The sequence below is a fragment of the Chionomys nivalis genome, chromosome 22, assembly GCF_950005125.1.
Source record: "Chionomys nivalis chromosome 22, mChiNiv1.1, whole genome shotgun sequence".
Lineage (NCBI taxonomy): Eukaryota > Metazoa > Chordata > Mammalia > Rodentia > Cricetidae > Chionomys > Chionomys nivalis.
This window is the reverse complement of record NC_080107.1, coordinates 33,154,331-33,181,069: the sequence shown is the minus strand read 5'-3', so window position 1 is coordinate 33,181,069 and position 26,739 is coordinate 33,154,331. Positions and strand designations below refer to the sequence as shown.

General features: G+C 35.4%; 1 protein-coding gene across 8 annotated transcripts in view; it reads right to left on the bottom strand.

Annotated features, from left to right (window-relative positions):
- Gtdc1 (glycosyltransferase like domain containing 1) overlaps window positions 1-26,739 on the bottom strand; it is a 338,560-nt gene that overhangs the window by 239,532 nt on the left and 72,289 nt on the right. For 5 of the 8 annotated variants that reach the window (XM_057755265.1, XM_057755262.1, XM_057755268.1 and 2 more), the window contains exons 2-4: window positions 13,338-13,468; window positions 6,174-6,429; window positions 4,382-4,533 (exon numbers count right to left, since the gene is read on the bottom strand). The gene's annotated coding sequence lies outside the window, so the exon portion shown is untranslated. Of the gene's footprint in view, window positions 1-4,381; window positions 4,534-6,173; window positions 6,430-8,471; window positions 8,530-13,337; window positions 13,469-26,609; window positions 26,686-26,739 lie in introns of those variants that run through there. The other 3 variants (XM_057755266.1, XM_057755264.1, XM_057755263.1) reach the window with 3 other exon arrangements.

The window sequence follows — 26,739 nt, the reverse complement described above, 5'->3', positions numbered from 1 at the left end:
TCACTGTGGAGGCAGCTTGCATAGGTGGTGCTGTAGAATGAGACTCAGGGAGCAAATCTAAAAACAAAGCATGTGGGAGGTCGAAAATAGAAAAACTAAATGAAAAAGATTATAGCTATAGTAGATTACTATCCCTTTAATAGCTCCATAAAAGGGAAGTGCACAGGTTTGAAGTAGCATTTATTCGAACATTTTTCTGTGGCTAATGGGTGTGCCTACACTTGGGATATTTTTCTAGGGAAAGTAACTATGTCCTACCATCTCTGAAAACTATACTTAGTGGCTTTGATTCATGGAATTTGTTCTGCTTGTTTTATGGAAACAGACATATCCTGGCAGTACCTCCACTACTTCTATTGGAACTTCTGTGGCAAGAAAAAAATGAATTCTTCCCCATACTCTTCTTAAAGCACAACCTGAAACTAAGATGATTTCCACTAAATATGAACAAAATGGGGAAACTGGTTTTTAAATAAAGATTCAAACCAAATGTCACTAGAGCACTTTACAGGATGGTTTAAATATTTTCACTGTTTGATATAAGTAAGCATGAGGTTGAAAGCACCCACTTTGCTGTTACAGTATTTGTAAAATGTAAAAGGAATGCCCTGTCTGCCCATTTTAATAGCAGCCAGAGGAAACTGCAGGTGGTTACCTTCATATAATGGAGGTTCACAAGCAGGCAGCCATATAGGCATTTTCAGAATACTAGCAGGGGGCTAAGACAGTACTTAGAAAAAGCTAAAAAGACCTCTAATTTTAAAGTTCTATTTCATTTTTGTTTTGTTTTGGTCTTTTGTTTTGTTTTTCGAGGCAGAGTTTTTCTGTAGCTTTGGGATCTGTCCTGGAACTAGCTCTTGTAGACCAGGCTGGCCTCGAACTCACAGACATCCGCCTGCCTCTGCCTCCTGAGTGCCGGGATTAATGGCGTGCGCCACCACCACCTGGCTTTAGCTTGCTTTTTGCTTTTTGATATTTCATTTATATTCAATCTAGAATCTTAGCCTACAGAATGGTGCCATACACATTCACAGGTTAGTCTTCCCTCACTTAAGCCTTTCTGGAAATAGCACACAGTCACAGTACACAGGGTTTCCAGGATGACTAAACATCCGGTCTGGCAGACAATAAAGATTATGTCCCCTCCATTAACTTGACACCCAACACATCACTTTAAATTATAACATTCTATCCCAACACCTAAAGTGTGATTTTCATCGCATAATCCAAAATGCATTTAGTCTATCTGTAAGGGTCTCCTGAGTCAAACATTTTCAGTGCTGTTCAAACATTGGAAGTATTTCTGATTCAATGCAATTTCTTAAATGTTATTCATAGACAGACCAAAAAATGAAGAAAAAAAAGAAATGAAAAGAAACGTTGTACGATTCCAATATAAAATGACACAGAATAAACATTCACGCTCCTACGAGGAGAAGTGAGAGGACCAGAAAGGGTACGAGGACAAGACTGAAGACTAAAAGGGCAGTCCTGTGGCTACATAGCTGTCCTCTGGGATCTGCAGAATGGGATCTGCAGAATCACGAAGGCTCCAACAGCACTGGGAAGCCCTGCTGCCTGCTTCCACCCTGCAGCCTTCCTCAGTGCATGGCCCATGGCCCAGGCCTCTCTAACACCCTGGGGCTTCTCTTGTCACATGAGTGTCACTTCATAGCTCATCATAAGGATTCAGCACAGGGAATCTGACTGCCACACACTGCCTGTCCTTGGTGGCTTTGGGGAACTTTGATTCACGCTTCTATGACCCCTTACTTTTTCATCTCTCATATCTGGAAAACCAGTACCACATGGACAGCACTGCCAAGTTCTGTTGGAAATGTAGCCTGGTTCCCTCGGAGCAGAGCTGTGGTGGCCCTCTAGAATCAATGTGAGAAAATAATTCCTAAGCAGTTCCTATTCCACGGGGAACCCCTTAGGCAGCATTCTCTGCTTTCAAATGAACTTTCACTGTCACAGATTCAGTCTTTGATGAGTGGCATCCTGCACTCAGTGCATATTTCCTACCGACTCCATTGTCTTTACAAGTAGAGCTTGCCAATTCTCTTTAATGATGTTCATTTCTTTAACAATCACAGCTACTTTCTCCACACCTTCCCAGTCTACAACTTTGGAATTTTTTTTACAACCCTTTCCTAGTTAAATCGTACATTTTCCGTGACTTTCTGCTCTGTTTGCTGCACTTTCTTACTACAGACCTGCTAAGAGCAGCAAATTGTAACCATGACACAGCCAGAACGCTACCTACTGTCTAGAAATCTCCGCTGCCCAACAAACTAGTGCATTACTTTTGAATGTGGCTACCCACTCTCTCAGTACTTCTGCAGAATCAATCCTGCTTCTTGACAGAGTATAACACTACAGCCTCTACCCAGCTCCCAACAAAGTTCTCATTTCCCTCTGAAACCCCAGAAGCTGAGTCTCCATCTTCTGCATTTCTCTCAGCATTTTCTGCTCTTCCAGTTTATCTTCAGAATGCCTAAATTCTGCTTACAAGTGACTAGGAGAGTCCCAAATTCTCCCATATTTCTCTGGCAATTCAATTCCAGAGGCCTCTCTCTAAGCACGTGGTCAGGTCCATCCAGCAACAGACCAATTCCTCGGCAGCAGCTTTCTCTATCAGTTATTTTCATCATCATCATGGACAAACTCCTGATCAGAAGCAAAGAGCACCCTACATGAGGAACGGTTTATTTTGGTTTGTACTTGTAAAGGAGATGGACTGTTATGTTAGAGAAAGCACAGTGATGGAGTGAAGTCACTGCGCCTCCAGTCAGGAGCAGAGAGCATGAAGCATGCAGCATAGCTCAGGCCTCCAGCCTCTGCCGTCATAAGGGGCTGTTTGCCTTAAGATCCAAGCCAAAACAAAGCTTTCCTCCCTTTTCTTGACAAGTTTCTTCTTGACAGGTATTTGTTAACAGCAATGAGGTGCACAGGAAGGGGAGAGTGGGGGAAACAAAAAACAAAACCTGATACAACAGATACCTAAAAATAACTATATAGCTTCACCATAGGACACTCAGAATACTATTTGTCATAAAGAGTACATGGCCCTAGATGAACATAAAAAATATTTCAGATTAAATGGTTAGCTACTTTTACAGTTTTCTTCTTAAATAAGTACACTTTTATTGAAGAAAATCATTTCTTCAGCATATTTTATTCTCTAATGACAGCACTGCGGAAATTCTACTATACTATTAAAACTTTATGACATTATCATTATCAATAGCATGATTTAATAAAAATGGCTAAATGTTGAACATTAAATTCGACATATGAGACAAATTTACAACAAAATTTTATAGTATAAATGGTATTTCTAAGATCACCAAAGAAGTAACAAACGTATTTAATAATTACCTGAAATTTACCTGAACAACTGAAAAGGGAGTTGCAACGTGAAAAGTATTTCATGCAATTATCTTGAGCAACAAGAGAATGCCATTAATATCACCTCGATTAGAAACTAATAATACATTAACAGAACAAAAGTAGCTTGACAAAGAAAACCAGCCTACTAATCACAATCCCAGAGAACCTAGACAACAATGAGGACCCTAAGAGAGACATACATGGATCTAATCTACATGGGAAGTAGAAAAAGACAAGATCTCCTGAGTAAATTGGGAGCATAAGGACCATGGGAGAGGGCTGAATGGGAGGGAAGAGGCAGGGAGGGGAGCAGAGAAAAATGTAGAGCTCAATAAAAGTCAGTTATATATATATATATATATATATATATATATATATATATATATATATAAAATAAAAAAGTAGCTTGAATCCAGTACTATGAATATTTTTAATTTTTTATTAAAAGTTTTTGCTACTGCACCTGCATTTATTTTAAGCTTGACCCAATTTCTTTATTCCCTGAGCCATGATCATTTTCAAGGTGAACTACATTTTCTAACTCCTCTAGCAGTTACAACTGTGGTAGCTATAAAATCTTAACAGTAAAGAGGAGAAAATCTACACGTAACACTCATTCTTAGAATCAACAAATATATTAAGTGAGTTTGGAAAAACTAAAATATATATGAAACCCATGATTAGTACTGATATGTGGTGCACAATTAAACATCAGTAATATTCATTTTTTTCCCAAACACCCAGCAATAATTTTAAAAGCCAAGCAACTGCTGTATTAAGATACTCCAGACACCTAGATGTACGAAGGTAGTTTCAGTGATGATAGTTTCAAGAATTTTCATCCCACACACATAAGAAATTGATCCACAAGTTAATCTATACATTACTTTAAAATTCATTCAATCACTGAAAATACATTTTCTATTTGTCTATATACAATATCTGGAAAATTTAGCTTGCAGAGCAAACAAAAAATAAGACCACTGACCTTAGGAATAAATTGCACGAAGTATAATTTGAGCAGACTTTCCCAATAGCTCATCAAAGGCTTGCCAGGTGTTTCTTTGACTTGGTTTATCTTCCTTCACTGAATCTCCACCCAGCAACTCTAACAACCTCAGGTTGTACTTTAAAGGAAACCTATAACCCAGCAGAGAAAATACAGCAGTACTGAGAAAAGTTAGTATTAACTCCAGCCCACTCAGCTTTTTAAATTATTCATCAGGGAAACACCTATGGTTAAAATACACCTGTAATCTCAATAAACAGTAAAAAATTAGAAAAGAAGGTTTCTGTATTGAAACATGCCACAAATGATTCCACTAACAAAATAAAACCCACTAACATTTAACATTAATAACAGATTTTGCTAAAGAGTAACATGGTATATTTAGTTGTTGTTCAATCAGAAAAGAGAGACTGACAGAATGAATTAAGAGACTCCATTAAAAATTGTTTTTGTAAATCTAGTTACTATAAAAACCAAGAATAGATTCACCCTAACTCCTCCCATTTCAATGTAATCTCTGAAAACTGAAATGTAATTTAGCATAAAATATAAATTAACCTTGCAATCTAAAAACTATGAGAACTGACAATATTCTGCATAAAATTAAATAGTTTGGCTAATAAGAATAAATCCACTTCCCTAATATTTGTTTAAACTGTAAATAATGCCTATTAGGAAATGTTAATGCATTGTTTATGATACATACATACTAATGTTACTAATATATACTATATTGATGTATGTTCTTAAATAGAAATAATTTCAGGTATAATATTAAAAATGGTGCTATCTAATATTTTATATTTCCATTATTCTATCATTCTTTTTATTTCCTTGTCTGACTATTTCCTGTTGTGATAACAAAGAGCTAAGGATTGATGCATCAAAATCCTTAGGAAAGTATCCTGGTTAATGTGACTGTCTGTCAGCTTGACACACCTGAGAAGAGAAGCTCAGCTAAAGAATTGCCTCCATCAGATGGCCTATGAACATAGCCTCGATTGCTCACTCATATGGGTGTACCCAGCTCACTGTGAACAATACTATCTTTCCCAGGCCTAGGCTGTAAAAGAATGGAAGCTGATCAAGCCAGGGGAAGCAAGACAGTAAGAAACAATGCTCAGTGGTCTCTGCTTCAAGCTCCTGCTTTAGTTTCCCTTGGTGATAGACTATAACTTTTGAGTTTTTGTTTGTTTGTTTGTTTTGTTTTGGTTTTTGGTTTTTCAAGACAGAATTTCTCTACAGCTTTGGAGCCTGTCCTGGAACTAGCTCTTGTAGACCAGGCTGGCCTCGAACTCACAGAGATCCACCTGCCTCTGCCTCCCGAGTGGTGGGATTAAAGGTGTGCGCCACCACCACCCACCTGATGAACTAACTTACAAACCAAATAAGCCTTTTCTTTTCCCAAGTGGATTTTAGTCAGTGTTTTAGCATAGCAACAGAAAGCAAGCTAGAACAGAAATCTTACATGCCATGATGTTCGTGAGACAAATTAAAGCTATTTTTAATGTGTTTTTCCAATTACGAATTGCAATGATCTCTTAAATACATATTTTTGCAAAGTAACAATTTTACATCCACATATGACTTTAATTATCTCTGACAAATTTGTTTATTCTTTCTTGATTTGAGATTTAACATTATACTTAAAAATATCAGTTTCTTATTTCATGATTTGAATTAATGAAGTCTTGATTATAAGTTTAAAAAGCAAACAAATAACCTGTAACAAATAATTAAGTATGTACATAAGAAATTTTTATTTACTTACATTTTTAAAGTTATATTCTATATTATATAGCAAATTATAATTGTATTTTTTTTCCTTTGGTGAGAGGTTCCATGATTTAATTTCACAAGAAGTAAAATACTGATCCTTTTTCAACTACTTGCTGTTATTTGTCTCTTGAATTTCAAACCATAAAATTAGCAATACTCTATCTTAGGAAGGTGGAGATAGACAAATCTCCAGAGTCCATTGAGCAGGCAGCTTAGCCATTTGATAAGTGCTGGATTCAGTAAGAGACCTTGGCCCAAGAGATAAAAAAAAAAAAATCAGCAATCCAGATATTCATCCAACACTAACCTCTTGTCTCCACAGACATGCACATATACCAAATGCACAGATACATAAATACAGACATGTCCACTATAAGCGTTCACATACACACCCCAAAATTAACAATGAATTAATTTTATTGAATTCATTTGAAGACATTTTTAAATAGGAAAACATCTGTCAAATCAATGGAAAAGTTTTTTTGAGATTCTATTCTTTTTTATTGATTTTTATTGAGCTCTACATTTTTCTCTGCTCCCTTCCCTGCCTCTCCCCTCCCTTTTAACCCTCCCCCAAGGTCCCCATGCTCCCAACTTACTCAGGAGATCTTGTCTTTTTCTACTTCCCATGTATAACAGATCTATGTATGTCTCAATAGAAAGTTTTAATGGCAGAAAATCACTCCATCAATCAAACTATCTAGTTACACTATCGAGTTAACTAGTCCAATATACAGCCATGTTCCCACTACATAATTCTCCATAAACCACAAGTAATATTTCCAAAATATAAATCTGAAATTGAAGATTAAAAAAATAAGGATAAAATCCAGCACTCTGTAAATGGCAGGTTCCCTTTTTTTGGTCCCTCTCCACTGTCTTCATTACAGCCCCATGTGATCCCCCTCCTAAACCTTCCCCAGACTACACCCAAGCAGTACCAACTGCCCACACTCACGCTGCAGGTTTTTTCCTCTCCTGTTAGTTCTCATCATTATCTCTCTTCTCTTTTACATTTGATCTTTTACAAAAACTTTTGCTCACGAATCACTATTTCTATGAAGCCTCTCCTATCTCTTACAGACAATTTCCACTCTGCTATATATTCTCAAGAGTGGTAGTTTATTTTTTAGTCTAATGCCCACATCCTGCTGCTCTGTGAAGCCAGGGAATTCCTGAGGATGGAGACCATGCCATTACTTTGCTGGGATATATCTCAGTACATGACAAAAACATAGCTAATACCAGGGTTTTCTAGATCTGAAAAAATCAAGGACACAAAGTGCATTTCTTCAGCTTTCAAAGTTGCATTTCTTTTACTTGTAATTCTAACCAACATGCTTTGAGAACTGTACTTGCTGCTAGTCATTTCCCATTACTCATTAGGTCTAACTGATCTTAAAAACAAGTGCATTTGAAGATATCTTATGCTCTCTTTTCAAATATGAATTGCTTTCTATTACTATTCACAGAACTCAGAACTTATGGGAAAATGACAGAGTTTTATTTTTTACCAAGTCAACAGGTATGATTTTAACCCATAGCTACAAAAGAAGTAACAATTACTGAAGAAATGGGAGACACAGCATAAATAAGTGAATTCTAAGCTAATGTGAAACTTTTGGTCTAATACAATATCTATAAGGAACATTAAGTTTAACAAAAACCTGCAGATTTTCATTGTTTGATTCATTATCATTCTACTTTAATTCTGTAAGCACAACTAGGATGGATAAGAAGCCACCCTTACCATCAAACTTCAGATCCCATTTCACATTTAATAATTAGACTTTTATTTAATGTGGAAGTAAAAAGGCATTTTTAAATACTTTCTGCTAAAAGAAACCCAAAAAGAGTAATTTTCTATCTTGTGAACTGTATGTTCAAATGAGCAAGGTTATTAGGTGTTAGATAATTCCAACTGCAATTTCTATTATACATATGATAGATATACATAGCCACATATAACCATATATATTCATGTAGATAACTATACCTAAGACTATAAATCCCTTTTGAAGTAAATGAGATTACCAGCCAACAAATCACCTAAATCATTTTAGAGAAACTATAATTTAAACCCCAAAATAAACCGCATAATATACTGTATTTTCTATAATAGCATCTGTATTGAACATAGCAGACTATTACTTTATTATCATTCCTCTAGTTCAATGCTCTAAAGCTCACTTCTATATTTCTAGATAGTACTTCTACAAAATGAATTTAAAATATAAAATAAACTCAACAATTTTCCACAATATATGCCTGCCAAAGTGTACAAAGTTACCTCTTCCAAGTCTGTCTAAATCACAAACAAGCACAGGTGATGACAAAATTTCAGCCATCTGTAAAGTAAATAAAAATAATCTGCAATTTTAAATGTAGACGCAATGATGCTACCCAATCTATTGACATGTAAGATTAGCTTTGGTGCTGGAGAGATGGCCCGGCAATTCAGAGCACTGGCTGTGCTTCCAGAGAACCCAAGTTCAATTCCCAGCACCCACACGACATCTTACAACAGTCTGTACCTCTAGTTCCAGGGGATCTGATACCTTCACACCAACACATAAATTAAAGTTAAATTTTAAAAAATCGGCTTTAAAATACTGTATCCTGTTAACATAAAAAAACACAATGAAAACTAATATAAAGATTTATAACTTTTTATTTAGCAAGAACGCTTCGGAACAATAACCTACAAAGTTAAGAAGAATCTTTATTATAACCTCCAGTTTTTGCACTAAAAACAATCAAGAGAGCTTAAGTGATAAATCAGAAGTTAAAGAGCTCTTATGGCTCTTTTCAGAGCACCTGGGTTCCCTTCCAGGCATCCACAAGTGTGTGTAACCTGCACTTACTAGAATTCAGTGCTCCTTAAGTTTCCATTAACACCTGCACCCACACGGTACACAGAAAGTAAAGCAGGCACACAGACATATAAATTAAAAACACTTTTTAGCTGGCGGTGGTGGTGCATGCCCTTAATTCCTGCACTCGGGAAGCAGGTGGATCTCTGTGAGTTCAAGGCCAGCCTGGTCTAAAAGAGCTAGTTCCAAGACAGGCTCTAAGGCTGCATGTCTTGAAAAATCAAAAAATAAAAAGTAAAAATAAAATAAAATAAACATTTTTTTTTTAATGAAGTAAGTCAAGGGGGCTGGAGAGAAAGCTCAGCAGTTAAGTGCACTGATTCTTCTTCCAGAGGATCTGGGTTCAATTGCCAGGACCCACATGGTAGCTCATGGCTATCTATAGCTTCAGTTCTAGAGGACCCAACACCCTTAAATAGACATACATGCAAGCAAAACATCAATGCACATAAAATATAAATAAATTATTAAGAAGTCAAGATATTCAAGAAAGATTTTCAAAATTAAATGATTATTGGGAAAAAATCATGCTGCGGTATACTAAGTGTAATTAAAAGTAAGCATATGAAAAGTGTATTATGAAATGAGAATATACCATGAAATCCAAGAGTACACATACAGAAAGCTAAAATAATAATCTGTATTATTTTACTGGGATTACAAGTCATTTTGCCTCTTTTTCTGTTTTATGTTATTTCTAAAGTAAAAAATAATTGAATATGATTTAAACTCAATTAAAAGAAACTGTATTTTTTGTTAAGTTTAGGGAAGAAAGCCAAGTTCTTTGAAATAACATACTACTTTTCAATAGCTGAAGGTCTACTCCCTCCAGGAGCTTTAAGAATGGTTTCTGAAGTTACTGTGTTTATTATTATTAAATATAAACTTACTTTAAAAACAATCAACAAGAGGAAAAACTAATGATGCTATCTACAGCAGTTTACAACACTATAATCTGGTTTGGTAAATACTACCTATCGAGTGCACGAAATATAAGAAATTCATAGTGAATTTTTAAATTCATTTGAATTATTAAATACCTATAAACAGATCGAGATTATTATATATACATATCTAAAATCTATACTTAAGTATGCTAGGAAATAAAACTATTGTATTGATACTTGATAATTATGAGCAGGCATACAAGAACTAAAACAGAGTCTGGAGGTTTAAGTTGGAATTAATTTATGCTACAAATAACTAAGCATGAATTATAAAAGACAGAAAAATATTTAATCAAGATTAATAAAATTGAAAAGAAGTTCTAGTTTCACACTTAATATCCAGTGTCTTGCACTGAGAAAGCAAAAACAATAAAAAAAAGTTACTATATAATCACACACATGTGGTACACATGGTAACAAATGAAAGTGATAAGGAGAATATTTAATAAAGAAAGTCTTGGAATTTTAAGACTTCCCCTCCTCATAACCACTCAGATTTCCCATTGCTAATATACACATAATACACACGCACACACACACACACACACACAGACTCAATAAAACATTACCTAGTATCAACTAAGACTTAGGAGACAAATATTTTAATGTAAGCTGAAAGTTCAGGCATATTTTTACAACTTAAACAGTGCATTTCATTTTTTAATCAATAGAAAATTTGTGCATAGAACTATTTTGCAATGTAACCATTTTTCACAGTTTAAAATATAACTTAAAACACAAGAAAAAAAAAGAAGAAACTTCCAGAAAAAGCTTATACTTAAATAACTTTCCAGAGAACACAAAAATAATAAAAACAACAAGTATGTTAATGATAAAACCAAAGGCAAATCTATTTCATATATTTAAAGGGGCATTAAAAATCAACTTATCAATACATAACTTTCTATCACAAAATAAGCATGAGCTTACTTGAGAAAAGAAGTCATGATCTTTGGGAAGTTTTGTGTGGCATCTTTAACTTTATGACCAATGTGGTGACTTCTGTCCCAGAGAAGATCATCTTTAACATTAATACTATGAACTCTAAGAAAGCTGATATATAAAGATTATAGTAAGAAAAATATATGTTTTTAAGGGTGTCCAAAGGGAATACTTATACTAGAAGCCATATAATAATATTGATTTTTTTTTACTGCCAAGTTACAATCTTCAGAATTCTAGAAAAATAATCCAAGCAGAACTGACATAGGATAACTATGATGGAAAAAAAAGGCTGACTGAATCACAAAAAGGAAAGAATCTCTTTATAAATTTTGAGCACAAAAATCAAATGATATTAAAATTCAGGTTACCTTTAGCATTCAATACCCTACAACTGACCTTGTAAAGTGGGTCAGAAGGACACTCATTCTGATGGATCTATCAAACATCAATTCAGTAGCAGCTTGCTTCTAAGACAGTGAATCGCTTTTATGCTATTCTCTTGTTTCTTTACATACTAGACACAATGTTCAACATATGCAACTATAACATTATTTTCTTGTAAGATAAATTATCAAAATCAACTAGAATATTCAAAATAGTTCATTCTTTCAAATGAAAATAAGTTGCTTGATGTAGGGGAAGCCCAGCCCAAGGGTGTTCACCTCGGGCTAATGTTTACGTATAAATCTGGAGGGCGTGAGCCCCGCTGGTCCCTTTGTACTTCCAGTTTCACGGTTGGATCCCTGGTATTGTAGGCTATTACCTCATTAAAATTTACTATTTCATATTAAGCTAGCCTGGTTATTACGTCGCATCATTTTGGTGCCCAACATGGGGCCAAGCCGCCAGGTCAGACATGCTGAATCTTTCCCAGTAAGACTGGTGCTACACAGATTACTAAATATGGGTTAGGCAAGATAAGTCACCACCTCGTGGTGCCACGCACATTAATAGAAATGGGTCAAGCAGTGTTTAAATGAATACAATTTGTGTGTTGTTATTTCGGGGCATAAGCTAGCCAGGCGGCTGGGAGCCGGGTGGTAGGAATGCAGCCCGTAGCTCCTTCAACAGCTTATTGCAGTGACAGAATTACCTTAAAAATTAAGCTGCTGTCTTAAGGTTTCTACTGATCTGATGAAACACCATTCACCAAAAGGCAAGTAGGGCAAGAAAGGGTTTGTTTACATGTCCATATTGCTGTTCATCATTGAAAGAAGCCAGGACAAGAACCCAAACAGGGAAGGGACCTGGAAACAGGAATAAATTCAGAGGTCATGGAGGGGTGCTGCTTAATAGCTTGTTCCCCATGACTTGCTCACTCTTTTTCTTTCAAAATCACCAGCCCAGGGACAGTACCATCCACAATGGGCAGGCCCTTCCCTATGGATCACTAATTAATATCTGGATCACCTGGAGGCAATTTCTCAATGGAGGTTCCTTCTTTCAGATAAATCTAGTTTCTGTGTCAAGTTGACATAAAATTGGCCAGCAGAGCTGACAATGATGGAGGAAGGTCATTGGTTAATTAATAAAGAAACTGCTTGGCCCTCATAGGTTAGAACATAGGTGGGTGGAGTGAACAGAACAGAATGCTGTGAGGAAGAAGAAGTGAGCTCAGATGCAGGGCAGCTCCTCTCAGAGCCAGACGCGATGCAGCCAGCCGCCAGGTCAGACATGCTGAATCTTTCCCGGTAAGCGCACCTAGTGGTGCTACGCAGATTATTAGAAATGGGCTAAATTAATACGTGAGAATTAGGCTAGAAGAGGCTAGATATAATGGGCCAGGCAGTGTTTAAAAGAATACACTTTGTATGTTGTTATTTCGGGGCATAAGCTAGCCAGGCGGCTGGGAGCAGGGTGGCAGGAACGCAGCTCGCAGCTCCCCACTACATGACAAGGCTAAACAAAAAATGTTTTCTGATGGAACATGTATAGACATTCAAATAAAAAACAAAAACAAAACAAAACAAAAAAACCCTGACCCATCCATGATTAGATTTCACAGGAACAATATATAAAAAACAGAAATTTGCCTTTATTTTCTGGGAGCAGAAACTATATGAGATCATAAAACTTATAACAATAACCCCATCACCATTTAGATAAGCCTGCCAAAAAATATTTCCTGTCAATTTTAGCTGATCTTTACCCATCATCCCAGTCAGCAAGTACTTATTGTGCCTACTATCTGGGCATCATAATTTCAGGTCTTGGGAATATATGAGGCGACAGGACAAGCTATTTTCACACACAAAAAAAAACTTCTAAACTGCAATATAAGAAGGATCATCAAATAAATGTGCCAAATAGGAAAACAATACAGAATTCTAGATGACAATGGCTAGTAAAGGTTAAAATGAGACAGATACTTTGTATAAGGCTGTCACAAACCTGTCCCTGATGATGTGATGATGACCTCCAAACATAAACCATAGGAGATGAAGGAGCTCTGCGGATAGGGTTCTAAGTCCTCAACATCCTGAGGTCAAATACACTCTTCAGAGAGCACGAGGTCTGTATGACTGAAAAACAGGAGCAAATTTGTTCTATTTATCAAACATTTTTGATTAAGTTTTAAAAATTATACTAAACATGTTGTTATAATGAGATGAATCAAATATAGTTACTGGCCTCAGATGTATCTATGCTTGCAATATGGAATGATAAATATCATAAGGCAACTGAGCTGGATCTTAGTAAAGGACCAATAGTAAGTTCTTCCCAAAAAAAAAAAAAATAATAAATCCAGAGTCTGGAAAATCAAAGGAAGATGCTACCTGAAAATCAGTGTAGTAGTTCCTCAGAAAGTTAGAAACAGATCAATCACATGACCTAATGACACCACATTTGGGCAGGAAACTCAATTTCCTACTCCAGAGACAAATACTTATCCATGTTGAGAGCTGTTCTGTCAATTATTCAAAGGACATGTAAACTGCCTGCATGGCCAGCAAGTGATGAACAGGCATCAGAAATGTGGTGCCTATACACAATGGAAAATTCTTCAGTTGTTAAAAAAATAATTAATTAATCATAAATTTTGCAGGTAAATTTTAGACAAAAAAAAAAAAAAAAACCAACTATACAGAGTGAGGCTAGTCAGGCCCAGAAAAACAAAAATCACATGCTCTCGCTGTGAATCTAAGTATAAAATATTTAGGTCAGTGTGTTTAATTTGGAGACCCTACAGAATCCAGGAAGTTGAAAAAAAGATCAGTGGAAAGGAGGGAGAATAAAAATCTTAAAGGATGAAAGGGACAGAAGAGTGCAGGTATATGAAGGGGAAAGGAGAAATGATAAGAACAGAAGTTTACCTTGGTAAGTTGAGAAAGGCATGGTTCTATAGGGTAGAAGATGTAAGGGGAGGGATAACTAACTCTGATGATATATCCAAAAGGTCATAGGTACACCTACTATTTTACAATCTGTGTACAAAAAAAACTGAGTAAGTACAACATAGCCTTTTTATCCTGAGACCCCAAGAACAAAAAAAATATAATCACAGTAAAATAACCTAAGTTCTACCCTTTCAAAACAAGTATTCCAAGAAAATCTACAAAAATGCATATAATGTAAAAAAATAATAAGAGCATTCTCTTATTATTTTTTACATTATATGCATTTTGTAATTAAATTTATTAATATTTATTAAGTAACAAAACTTCACAAATTAAAGGTATTATCCTTTAGATGTATGAGTGATTAATAGCTTTAATATTAAGCATTATATTTCTTACATATCCATTCAAACAGTTATTGTTAGGGTTCACACCAATTTGCCCAGTTCTAGTTTTTCTATTCAAACATAGAACTATCACATTAATATATCACCATTAGGTATTCAAGAAGAAACCAATAGGATGTGTCTACATAAACCAAGTATATAGTAAGTTCAGAGACGCCAGCAACTTAACTACACAAAAAAAACTGAGTAAGTACAACATAGCCTTTTTATCCTGAGACCCCAAGAACAAAAAATATAATCACAGTAAAATAACCTAAGTTCTATCCTTTCAAAACAAGTATTCCAAGAAAATCTACAAAAATGCATATAATGTAAAAAATAATAAGAGAATAGCATTCACCTATGTTTGGAAGAGGATATCAACTTCAATTTTATCTATTTTCTCTTTTAAAATAATTCTAGAATCCTTACATGATACACAACCCCTCCTCTAGAGCCTACTTTTATTTGGTTATCTTTTGGGGGATGTGCACTAAAAATAGAGTTTACAATTATCCAAACAAACAGCATACAAAAGACTTTAGAAATATACCATACGGTCAGGGATGGGGACAGTCTAGATAATCGTATTTCATTCTGCAAATCTGTTCACCTCTATAACACTGAAAAAAAATTAAGATGGAAATGTAAAGGCAGAAACACTATTTTTAGCATTATCATGCAAGTACACTTTGTAAATTTTACTAATAAACTGTAAGAAGCATCTGCTTTAATTTGTAGTCTGAGATTTGGGATGCAACATCCATGCATATAAACCTAGGCCACTACTCAAAAGAAACAGTATTACAGCAGGGTGTGTGTGGGTATTCAACTTATGCTTTGGAAATTTAGGGAGGCAAAAGCCCCACATTTTTACAGAGGCACATTGGCAGAAGCTGATGTATCAGATGACACATTCTTGGAAATCAAATAAAAGCAATAGGGAAATACCCATTGTTGCCTGGTGAAGGCCTAATCACATGGACACAGCTGGAACCAATGTAGATCATTCATTAATAAAATTGTATTGTAGTCACCACTTTTTGATGCATTTCAATTGCTGTTAAAGCCAAAACCCTGAATTTCTTTGTTCAGTGTTGGTAAAATTGTTTTAATAGGAAATGTGAGAAGATATAAGACAAGGATGTTTTTAAAAAAAATCTGATACTACAACTGAGAGTTGCTCAAAGATCTAAATGTCATCTCACCTTGCATGTACTAGCAGCAGTTTAAAACATGCAGTGTAAGCCTGAAAGGGGGAAGTCATATGGTATTTCGAACAAAAACGGAGCTGTGTGAGATGTCACAGAAAATATGAACACTTGTGAAAGTATTTTATAACATTAGCACAGGAGAAATTCAAATATATCAGAAACTAGTTAAATATAAACATTAAGAAAAATCCTCTTGTAAAGTAGTCTCTACTGAAATGTGACAAAGACCTACACTCTGTACGCCTAAAGAAAGAATATTCATGTTTTGAAACACAATTTATAAATCAGAATTTGGTGTTTTAGCTGTATAATAGTAAATAATACATTAAACCATCTACTTAAAAAGTTGTTTCTGAAATTATACTAATTTTTAAATGAAATAAATCACTAGGCATAATTAAAAATTTAGTACATGGCATAATAAGAGTTTAAAAGAAATATTCATCTCATTTTGTATTATCCAACAAATTTTCCATGTTATATAATTTTTGAAAACCATATCATATAAAACTAAAATAGATCTTAGTACATGTTGTGTTTAAACAAAATATAATAGAATTTATTGTCTACAATGAAAATGTCAACAACACTGACCAAAAGTTGTTTAGATTTTATAATTCCTAATATACAGAAATTCTCTTATGTACCTATGTGTATATTTTCTAAGCTAATAGTTCTCTCTCTCTCGTTTTTTGTTTGTTTTTGCTTTTTTGTTGGTTTTCTTTTGTTTGTTTGTTTGTTTGTTTTTCGAGACAGGGTTTCTTTGTAGCTTTGGAGCCTGTCCTGAAACTCACTCTGTAGACCAGGCTGGACTCGAACTCACAGAGATCCACCTGTCTCTGTCTCCTAAGTGCTGGGATTAAAGGCATGCGCCACCGCCGCCCAGCTGTCTTAGCACAGGAAAAGAAATGGAGAATTTAAATAAAACTATCTTTAAATTAATAAATAATATTTAATATTTAGTACTATTCAATATATCCAATTATAAAAAAAAAACCTCAAACCTTGTCATTAGGAAGTCAGAACAAAACTATAATGAACTTAAACCAGAACAAAGTAAATAAAGTTTCAGTTGTGTTTCTTCTGATATTGCCATAATCAGAAGGTTAAAGTTAGCCTAAATATTCAATCCACAAAAATTGGCAAGCAACTCATCATGATCCTTTTCAGTGCTTCCTAAAGAAAAAAAAAAAAAGGTAGTCTTAAGAGAAAACACTGGAAGAGCGGTAATTGTAGTAGGTAGTACATGAGCACTGAACAGAAAAAGCAATTTGAATATTTGTTTGTTTTGCTAAAGTAATGAGGCAATGTGTTGCTGAACCTGTCTTGAAAGAGGGAAAATAACAGGTGAGTTTATTTAATACATAAGTCTAATCTACGCATTTACCCAAAGCCTTTCGATGATTTTAAAATACTTCCTAAATGAAAAATACATCTCAGAAAAAAAAGCTGTTAGATATCACAATGATCTTAAAGAATCGATTGTAGATATTGTTTCCTATACACACAGCATTAACAAATGCTTCTTCTTAATAACTCCAGCACAAGTCACCATTTACTTTCTTTTCTGTCACATGTTATATTGTTACAAGAACAGATTAGTTTTTCCTCCCAAAGTAAATAATATTTTATAAAAAAAATCAGTTAAAATAATATAAACCTCTCCTTCAAAAACATTCTTTATACTTATATTATCATAAAACACTAATATTTAAAATACAACTTGAAAGCATATCATTTTTATTAATATAAAAGTAAATAAATTCATACTTTTAGGAAATTCTATAAACTTGCACAAAATTCTAACTCAAAGAGAAAAGTCCTTGTTCAAACCAGCTGCTTTAAAACTCCTCATGCCGCATTTTCACACTTCTGACGCAAAGTTACCAACTGTAATTTCATGAAAGTTGAGATATGTTTTAAAGAAGTTTTGTTTTGCCTTGCATTTTGATTTGAAAGGAATTAAATATGTATCCTTTAGTTGCATGGAAACTCATTTCTGTACCTATTAACTTATCAAACTTCCTAAAAATGACAAAATTCAAGAAAACATGAACTGACCCTGAATTTTAGATAAAAACAGGAAGCAGTTGCAGATTTTTTGTCTAAACAGGGTATATCATGGCCAATTCCATGGGATGGAACCCATGCCTGGCACTGTTAAAGGGGATATGAACCTGTGGCTGGATAGGTCAAAAGCTGTAGGAAAGAACCTAATAAGTGTTATTCTGCTAAATGGACATAGTATTAAAACAATTACCAAGGCATCTCTCAGTCCAAATCAGAGATGCTTCTCCTAGCAACAATTAACAAGAAATCTTCAACTGATCACCATACACAGAATAAGAGACTGTAGAGAGTGCAACCCTAAATGAAGCAGACATATCACACTCCAATCCCTAAGGGTCAGGGTTTCAGAAGAGCGGACAGTGGGTGACAGCAGTGTTCTCTGATTCCAACAGAGCAGTTGTAGATAGGAGTTCCAATCGATTCTGCAGCCTGCACAAAAGTTTCACAAGTGTAATATAAATGCAAACATAAACAAAATCTCCACAAAAGCTCACAAAGGCAAATTCAATAGAAGTTCTTCTACAAAATAATGCCATTTACTCAATGTGGAAACTGTACAGAGGGAGGGTACTTGTATTTCAAACACACCCACAACCCCACAATCCCCCCACACACACACACACATTACACAATGGTGGTCTGCAAGAAAAAACAAATAAACAATAGTCTAAGTAAGAAAAATCAAGACTGCTTTCCTTATTTCAGTGCTCTAGTGAAGCTTAACCCTCTGTCTCACAAAAAACACAAAACCTGCTGGCTAAAAGCCTGTGTCAGTGCCAAACTGCTTGTTATTTCTTGCTAGCCTCCCTCAATGACACACTGTAAGACTGTCGCTTTGATGCACATCAAGACTGGAGTAATTTAGCATGGGGTGGTTCTTGGGGTTTTGTTTTTTGTTTGTTTGTTTGTAGGTTTTGTTTTGTCCCTTTAAAGTCCGGTCAGCATTTTGTTTTTTCTTTGATAGGCATTGAAAAGACACAAGAAACAAGAGCTACACTGAAGAAAGTATCAGTTGCCTAAAAATACTAAAGAGGAATACGACACTGTTGACAGTTTAGAAGATATATGAAAAACTAACCTTTTTTAACTTAGACTTTCATGGGTTCCAAGTCATTTAACGATCTGCTTAAGGATAGTTAAGTGAAACACATTATTCATATTCACACAGTCATATTTAAATTCTTATATGAAAGTACAGAGTAAAATATGGAAAACTGATATTAATATTTTTAGGACACTACACAGGAAGAATTCTTTCAGCTGCTATTCTAACCTTGACCTTGCCAGAATTAAATAATTTGGGGAAAAAGTTTAATTAGAATCTGAATATTTTATGCCTTAATAAGGAAAGAGGTAAAAAATTATTTTTAAAATATGCTTGAAAAATTAAATGACAATCATCTAGAAAGTTGTCAGACACAAACAGGAAACCTTCTCTGCTAGCCTATTCAAATCTGTACTAGCAACAAAGCTAATAGAAATGAGAAGACCAAGTATGTGCTATTTCTATCTTCAACTAAATATTGCTATCTGAACTTATTATCTAGGAGATAATAAGTCATTATCTCCTAGAGTATGACCTTTCCCTCTCTAATGTACAAGGTAAGTAGAGACGGAGATCCATTTTCTACACACCAGTTGAAAAGACTCAAGAACTGTGACAAGCTCAGATCCCATGCTGGCATAGTTTACACTAAGCTCAGCATCATCTAGAAGCAGTATGCTTCTCCCTGCCAATCAGGGCAAGGAAAGTTGTATAACTAACACAGTGTTGATAAATAGTACCAAAGGTCTTCTAGTGCTTCTGCCTGCATATCTCCTCTGGAGCAGCTGTTAAACAAAGACCAGTGACTTGCACAGAAATAGCAAGAACCAAAAGCACTTGCCTCAAATGTTACATACGGAGATAAGAAACATTTACCACCTGAGCCTATGTAATTTCCAACAAAATGATCCCCTGCCCAGTTTTGTTCATAACCACAGAACTTGACAGCAAGTACCGATCACTTGCATGGAATGGTGGAGAAAAAAAAAATTTAAAAAGGGAAAAGAAACCAAGTAAAAACATGGCTAAACTTCAAACAATAACCAGGGGTCTCCAACTCAGATTAGTACACAGATACAACACCACAGGAGGACAGCTAAGTTAAAGAGTTCTAGTACTTGGTGGCGCGGGTAAATCTGCCATGTTATTACAGAATGCATTAACTTGCACCTCAATCTTCTGTTACATTCCCTTTCTTTCCTCTAGCACACACTTCTGGAGCTACTACTGTGTGCAACATTGACAACTGAAGGCCAAGCATCATGTACTGCCAAAATGGTCCAAATAACAGTATCTGACAGGCTTTAACTCAACTAGAAATATGTCAAAAGCAAAAGAAGGGTAAAGGTATAAAAGGTATAGAAGAAACCAGGGAATAGGATGTTTTTGTCTGTTCATTCATGGTACAGATGAAATGGGGTAGGGCAGTTCCTGGGGGGGAAAAGAGCTGAGCTAACTCAATTATAAAGAAACATTTAAGAAGTTAAATGTGTATAACTTGGCTGACAATCAAGAAACAATATAAGAGCTGTCCACAACTCTTCAAAGCATATACATAAAAAGAAAAGTGAGGAATTTTCATCTACTATAGATGTGTGAATATATAAAATACTAATGAGCCAAAGTAGAAATAAAGAAACAAGACCTCAGGAAGCAGGGAAATGCTGGGCCATGGTACAACACTCTTTTAATTCCAGCACTCAGGAGGCAGAGACAGAATCTCTGAGTATAAGGTTATCCTGGTCTACAGATGAAGTTTCAGAATAGGTGGGGCTACAAAAAGAAACCTTGGTTTGCATTTCTCTGATGACTAAGGATGTTGAGCATTTCCTAGAGTGTCTTTCAGCCCTTTTAGATTCCTCTATTGAAAGTTCTCTGTTTAGGTCTGTATTCCATTTTTTCAATGGGTTATTTGTTCTTTTGATGACCAATTTCATGAGTTCTTTGTATATTTTGGATATCACACCTCTGTCTGATATAGGGTTGGTGAAGATCTTTTCCCATTCTATAGGCTACCATTTTGTCTTGTTGATCATGTCCTTTGCTTTATAAAAGCTTTTCAGTTTCAGGAGGTCCCATTTATTGTTTCCCTCAGTGTCTGTGCTACTGGGGTTATATTTAGGAAATGGTCGCCTGTGCCAATGCGTTCAAGTGTACGTCCCACTTTCTCTTCTATAAGGTTCAGTGTGGCTGGCTTTATGTTGAAGTTTTTGATCAGTATGGATTTGAGTTTTGTACATGGTGACACAGATATGGATCTATTTTCATTCTTCTACATGTTGATATCCAGTTATGCCAGCAGGATTTGTTGACGATGCGTTCTTTCTTCCATTTTATATTTTTTGTTTCTTTGTCAAAAATCAGGTGTTCGTAGGTGTGTGGATTAATATTTGGGTCTTTGTTTCGGTTCCATTGGTCCTCCTGTCTGTTTTTATGCCAATACCAGGTTATTGATTCCATCTTACATCTATAAAAATGCCCAAGACCAAAAAAAAAAAAAAAAAAAAAACTGATGACAATTTATGCAGGAGAGGTCGTGGGGTAAATGGAACACTACTGCATTGCTGGAGGAAGTGCAAGATGGTACAGCCCCTTTGGATATCTGTATGGCGATTTCTTAGAAAATTAGGAAACAACCTTCCTCAAGATCCAGTATACCACTTTTGGGTATATATGCTCAATAATACCACAAGGACATGTGTTCAACTATGTTTATAGCAGCTTTGTTTGTCATAGCCAGAACCTTGAAAAAACCTAAATGCACCTCACCCAAAGAATGAATAAGGAAAATGTGGTACATTTACACAATGGAGTACTACATAGCAGAAAAAAATAACATCTTGAAATTTGCAGGCAAATGGATAGAGCTAGAAAATATGATATTGAGTGAGGTAACCCAGACACAGAAAGACAATTATCATATGTACTCATTCATAAGTGGTTTTTAAACATAAAGCAAACAAAACCAGCCTACAAATCACAATCCCAGAGAACCTAGACAACAATGAGGACACTAAGAGAGACATACATAGATCTAATCTACATGGGAAGTAGTAAAAGACAAGATCTCCTGAGTACATTGGGAGCATGGAGACCCTGGGAGAGGGTTGAAGGGGAAGGAAGGGGGGGGGAGAGCAGAGAAAAATGTAGAGCTCAACAAAATCAATTAAAAACAGAAACCTTAGGGGACTGGAGGTGAGGGAAGGGGAGAGCAGAGGGGAGGGGAGGGGAAGGGAGAGGAGGGAGGAGAAGGAGGAGGGGGGAGGGGAGGTAAGGAACCTGGTAAAATTAGAAAAGATGACTTCTCTATGTGGTGGCACACGCCTTTAATCCCAGCACTCGGGAGGCAGAGGCAGGCGGATCTCTGTGAGTTCGAGACCAGCCTGGTCTACAAGAGCTAGTTCCAGGACAGGCTCCAAAACCACAGAGAAACGCTGTCTCGAAAAACAAAAAAAAAAAACAAAAAAAAAAAGAAATACTGACCATCCTACTAGCCACACTACAGTTAATAGCACATGACAGGGGTGCTACAAACTGCCAGGGACTGGCTTGGGTGAGATTTGTTTAAAAGGAAAGACAAGAACAGACATCTGTTTACCCCCAAGGAAATCAAAACAAAGTAATGATTCCACCAAACTCTAGCTTGGTAAGCCGGTGAGTCTAATTGGGGTTATTTATTGGAGCATAGGTAAAAGGTTACTTAGAGAAATATGGACAATCTATAGGCAGATAGACTGCTTAACTCGAGAAAAGTCTTCCACCATCACCACCAACAACAAATGCAGATAACCACTGTTTTCAAGGAGAGGAGGAAACTCATGCACTCCTTGGTGAACACTCAGACACTGCTGCACCCCTCCATATGAGCTATTTCTGAGACATCCTATGTCTATTGTGTACCACTCATGGTGCTGCCTCCACTTTCGTTCCAAGAGAAAACCTTAGTAGGGTCTCCTGCGAGGCATTGTAGCTGCTCTAATTTCCACAGTCTATTTTCTGTCTGATTTCAATGGTCATGTCTTCCAGGAAGACAGTATTCTATAACAAAGTCCCATTTGCTCACCTGGTGATCCAGAAGTACTGATCTCTGATCTGGCTCAATATAAAGGTACTTGTAAGATCACAAGGGTTAGACTGTTGACTTCAAATTAAATCCAATGTGAATTCTGAATCCTGACATGCACAAGAACTCATGTACCTTAAGATAAACCCAGCCTCTTAGGTACTCTTAAGATGGCATGTGCTCAGTGAGCTTTTGCTTATTTTTAATTAATTAGAACTTACTTAGATTCTCCAAGGATTTTTCAATTCATCTATAAATAAAATAATAATTTAGGTTGAGGTCATTAGCTTGATTGAAGCTTATGCACTCCTGAGTATATAAAATTTGGTTGGTTTATATAAACAGCTATATAGAGAGAGAAAGCCAAGTTTGTCAGATTTTAAGCAACTTCATAATCTAAAACACTAAAACTAAAACAAAAACTATCAAGAACTTCTGCTAAGAACAAAAAGCCCAGAGGTAAACTGGAAGATAAACATATAATCAGTTTAAATCTGGAGCTTCCAATGAAGGAAAATACAGAAGTGCACAGAGAGTTGCTGATACAAGGTATGATAGATACCTTAACAACATTACTCTTTGGGAGACGGAAACCATCATCGCAATAAAATGACTCTTGGTTCCCACAAGCCATGTACAGTCTTGAAGAGAACTAAAGTGTCACCATGTACATAAGAGTAGGCACCATGACTATTTCTGTTGTGACTATATTTTAGTCAGGATCCTTAGGTATACGAATACAGACAGAGGCATATTGAAATAGAAATTCACCCAAGGACCATATGACAAAAAAAAATGCATATAGCAAAAAAGGAAGGGCAATCAATACAATAGTAAATACAGTTTGTAAACAGTTTACATATCACAAAATTATAGGACTAACTAGCTAATAAGACATCTCTTAACAGAATAATCTTAAATATTAATCAAAGTCAGAATAACCTGTTAAAAATAAATCAGACTAAAGAAAACTCAAAGCACCTACTTTGAACAAAAGACACAAGAATTTATAGCCACAAAGAATTTTCTGAACTGGGATATGAGGAAGGGAGGGAAGAAAGGCTTTTAAAAGGCAGAAAAAAAATAAAACAAGAGAGAAACATATACTTTCTAGAAATGTTTGTTCAATGATCATGTTGTATATTCTCAAAAAAAAAATACATTTGACATTCACCTATTCATCATTTACTATGAATTGCACCTAGTGCTTAGGATGCAACAGTGGACAAAGCAAAGCCATGCCCTGCAGACATCTGATTTAGGTGAGCAAAAGAAGAATAAAGGAAAAGAAAACTATCTAGTATATCTTAGAGATCCTCAGCCCAAATCCCAGTCAGTGATGATCATAGAAAATTGAAACCAAGAAATAACTATGGCGAAGTTGGTCAGAATTCTGTACCAAAAACACGATAAGTATTCTAGAAGACAATATATCAAGGTCTCAATGTTTACTCACTGCAAAATTCACTTTTAAGTCATGATTTTATGACACATTTGAGTTTTAGATGATAACAAGTAGTTGACAGCATTCTGTATATTTTAAAGAACTAGATGAAATACTGTACATTGTGTATTTTTAATAAAAAATAAATATTTTATCCAAATTCTTGTCATTCTCAATTTATTTTTTTAAAAAAAATGGTTTTGCTCCTACAGTCAAATGATCAGTTTCATTAGTCAAAGAAATCGAGGGCACAGTAGCCTATTCCCCAAAGGAAACACATGCCTTTGTGTAGTGCCGTCCTGAAGTCCCAGGATGGTTGGTCTGATTAATGAACACATATAGTGGAAGTGACCATGTCTGCCACAAAAGACACTGCAACTTCCTTTCGGGTCTTATGGTTTTATGGGGGAGGGGGTGTTGTTTTGGTTTTTTTAGAATGCCACTAATTTTGAGTGATCTCAGCTATCACGTAAAGATACACAAGCAGCCTTTGGTATGGTCTACATAACCCTCCAGTCAACCGAAATAAACAATTAATATCTATTGTGAATGAAATATGTTTCAAGATCATCCAGGACAATCAAGCCTTGACAAAACTATCTCCTTAACTGAAACCTTGACTGCAACACTGGAAAGTCTAAAACTCTAATGACATGAAAGGTAAAAACTACATTTCCAAAATGCTATGTAAACTGAAGTTCAACCAAACCCATATACAATTTACAAAGAAGAAGAAATGAGCGAATTGACATGGTAGCCAAAAATAAGATCAAATCTTGATATGAATGCATTTTGTTGTTATGGAACCATATTGAAATTCTAAGAAAGTATCATCATATAGTAGCATCACATAGGTTCAAAGTCACAAGTAGCAGTAGGTTTAACGTTAAAATGGTATCACATGATTCTATTGGCTTATATTGTCCCAGCTTCTGAAAAGTAAACAATGTAATATATCCAAGTATGCTTAAGTTATTATAGTTGCCTGTAATGCGAACAGGTTTTATCTGAAACTCAGAACACATTCTAACATACAATTTTTTTAAATGTTTTATAACACCTTCACTTCTATGCCATGGTTAACACATTCTTTTCCATAACTGAATCCTCTATTTGAATGCAGAATCCTATTCATTAATGCCATCTATTAGAATTTGCTTCATTAATATTTTCCTTTGTCTTCAACCTTTAGCCACTGTCTCCTACCAATTATCCTTATCAAGAGTCATAAAATAATAATATATGCTCATTGCCTTTATTTCAACGTACATTTAATGCTCAAATGACTACATCCTAATTTTATTAGCTTTCACTTTACTAAAACAGTTTTCCATTAAGTTTGGCAAAACGTCAACCAACTTGCCTGGTTTCTTTTTTCACTCTATTAGGCAATGACTACTTCAACTCGTCATATTTCTGTGAAACTCCCTTCCCTGATTTCCAGGACACAACAGTACTGTAGTTCTCCTCTAGCTGAGGTTCCTTCCTGGGAATTCCCTGGGGTTTTACCATACAGGTTATAGTTTCAATCTGCTCCTGATTTCAGAACTAAAAAAATAATTTTACTCATTGATCACTCCAAAATCCCGAACTTTTCCAATATATTTTCATAACATAAACTTATTTTTATTTGTTATATCTTTCTCTACCAATTGTTTCAACATATCATAAAACCATCACTAACTTAAAAGTACTTCTATTGGTATGTTATAAAATAGCACGCACAAGTGCCTATCAAGCACCTGAAATGCAACTACTCCGGACTGAGAGGCATATTAAGAGTAAAGTACACAATGGATTTCAAAGACAATGAAAAAACTAACAATGTATACAGTTTTAATAATTTTATATTGATTACATGTTGAAGTAATACAGATATATTGGGATAAATAAAATATATTAGGAAGATTAATTAAACTCATATCTTTTAATTTTTAATGTGGCTATTAATTTTTTTTAATTATGTGGCCCATGTTATAATTTTATTGAATGATACTACTCTATACATTAAATGAAAAAAAAACATAGTACTTACAAACCAACTTGCCTGGTTTCTAAGAAAAAGAGACAAGTGATATTTTTCTATACTGCAGTGTATTGTACCTTGATAGCTGTGGAATCACTATTGAATGATGAAGAAGGGCAAGAGGAGCTGCCATCACCAGGAATGTTACTCATGTCAATCCCAGCACTGAGGACACAGAGGCAGAAAAAGTGGAAGTTTTAGGCCAGC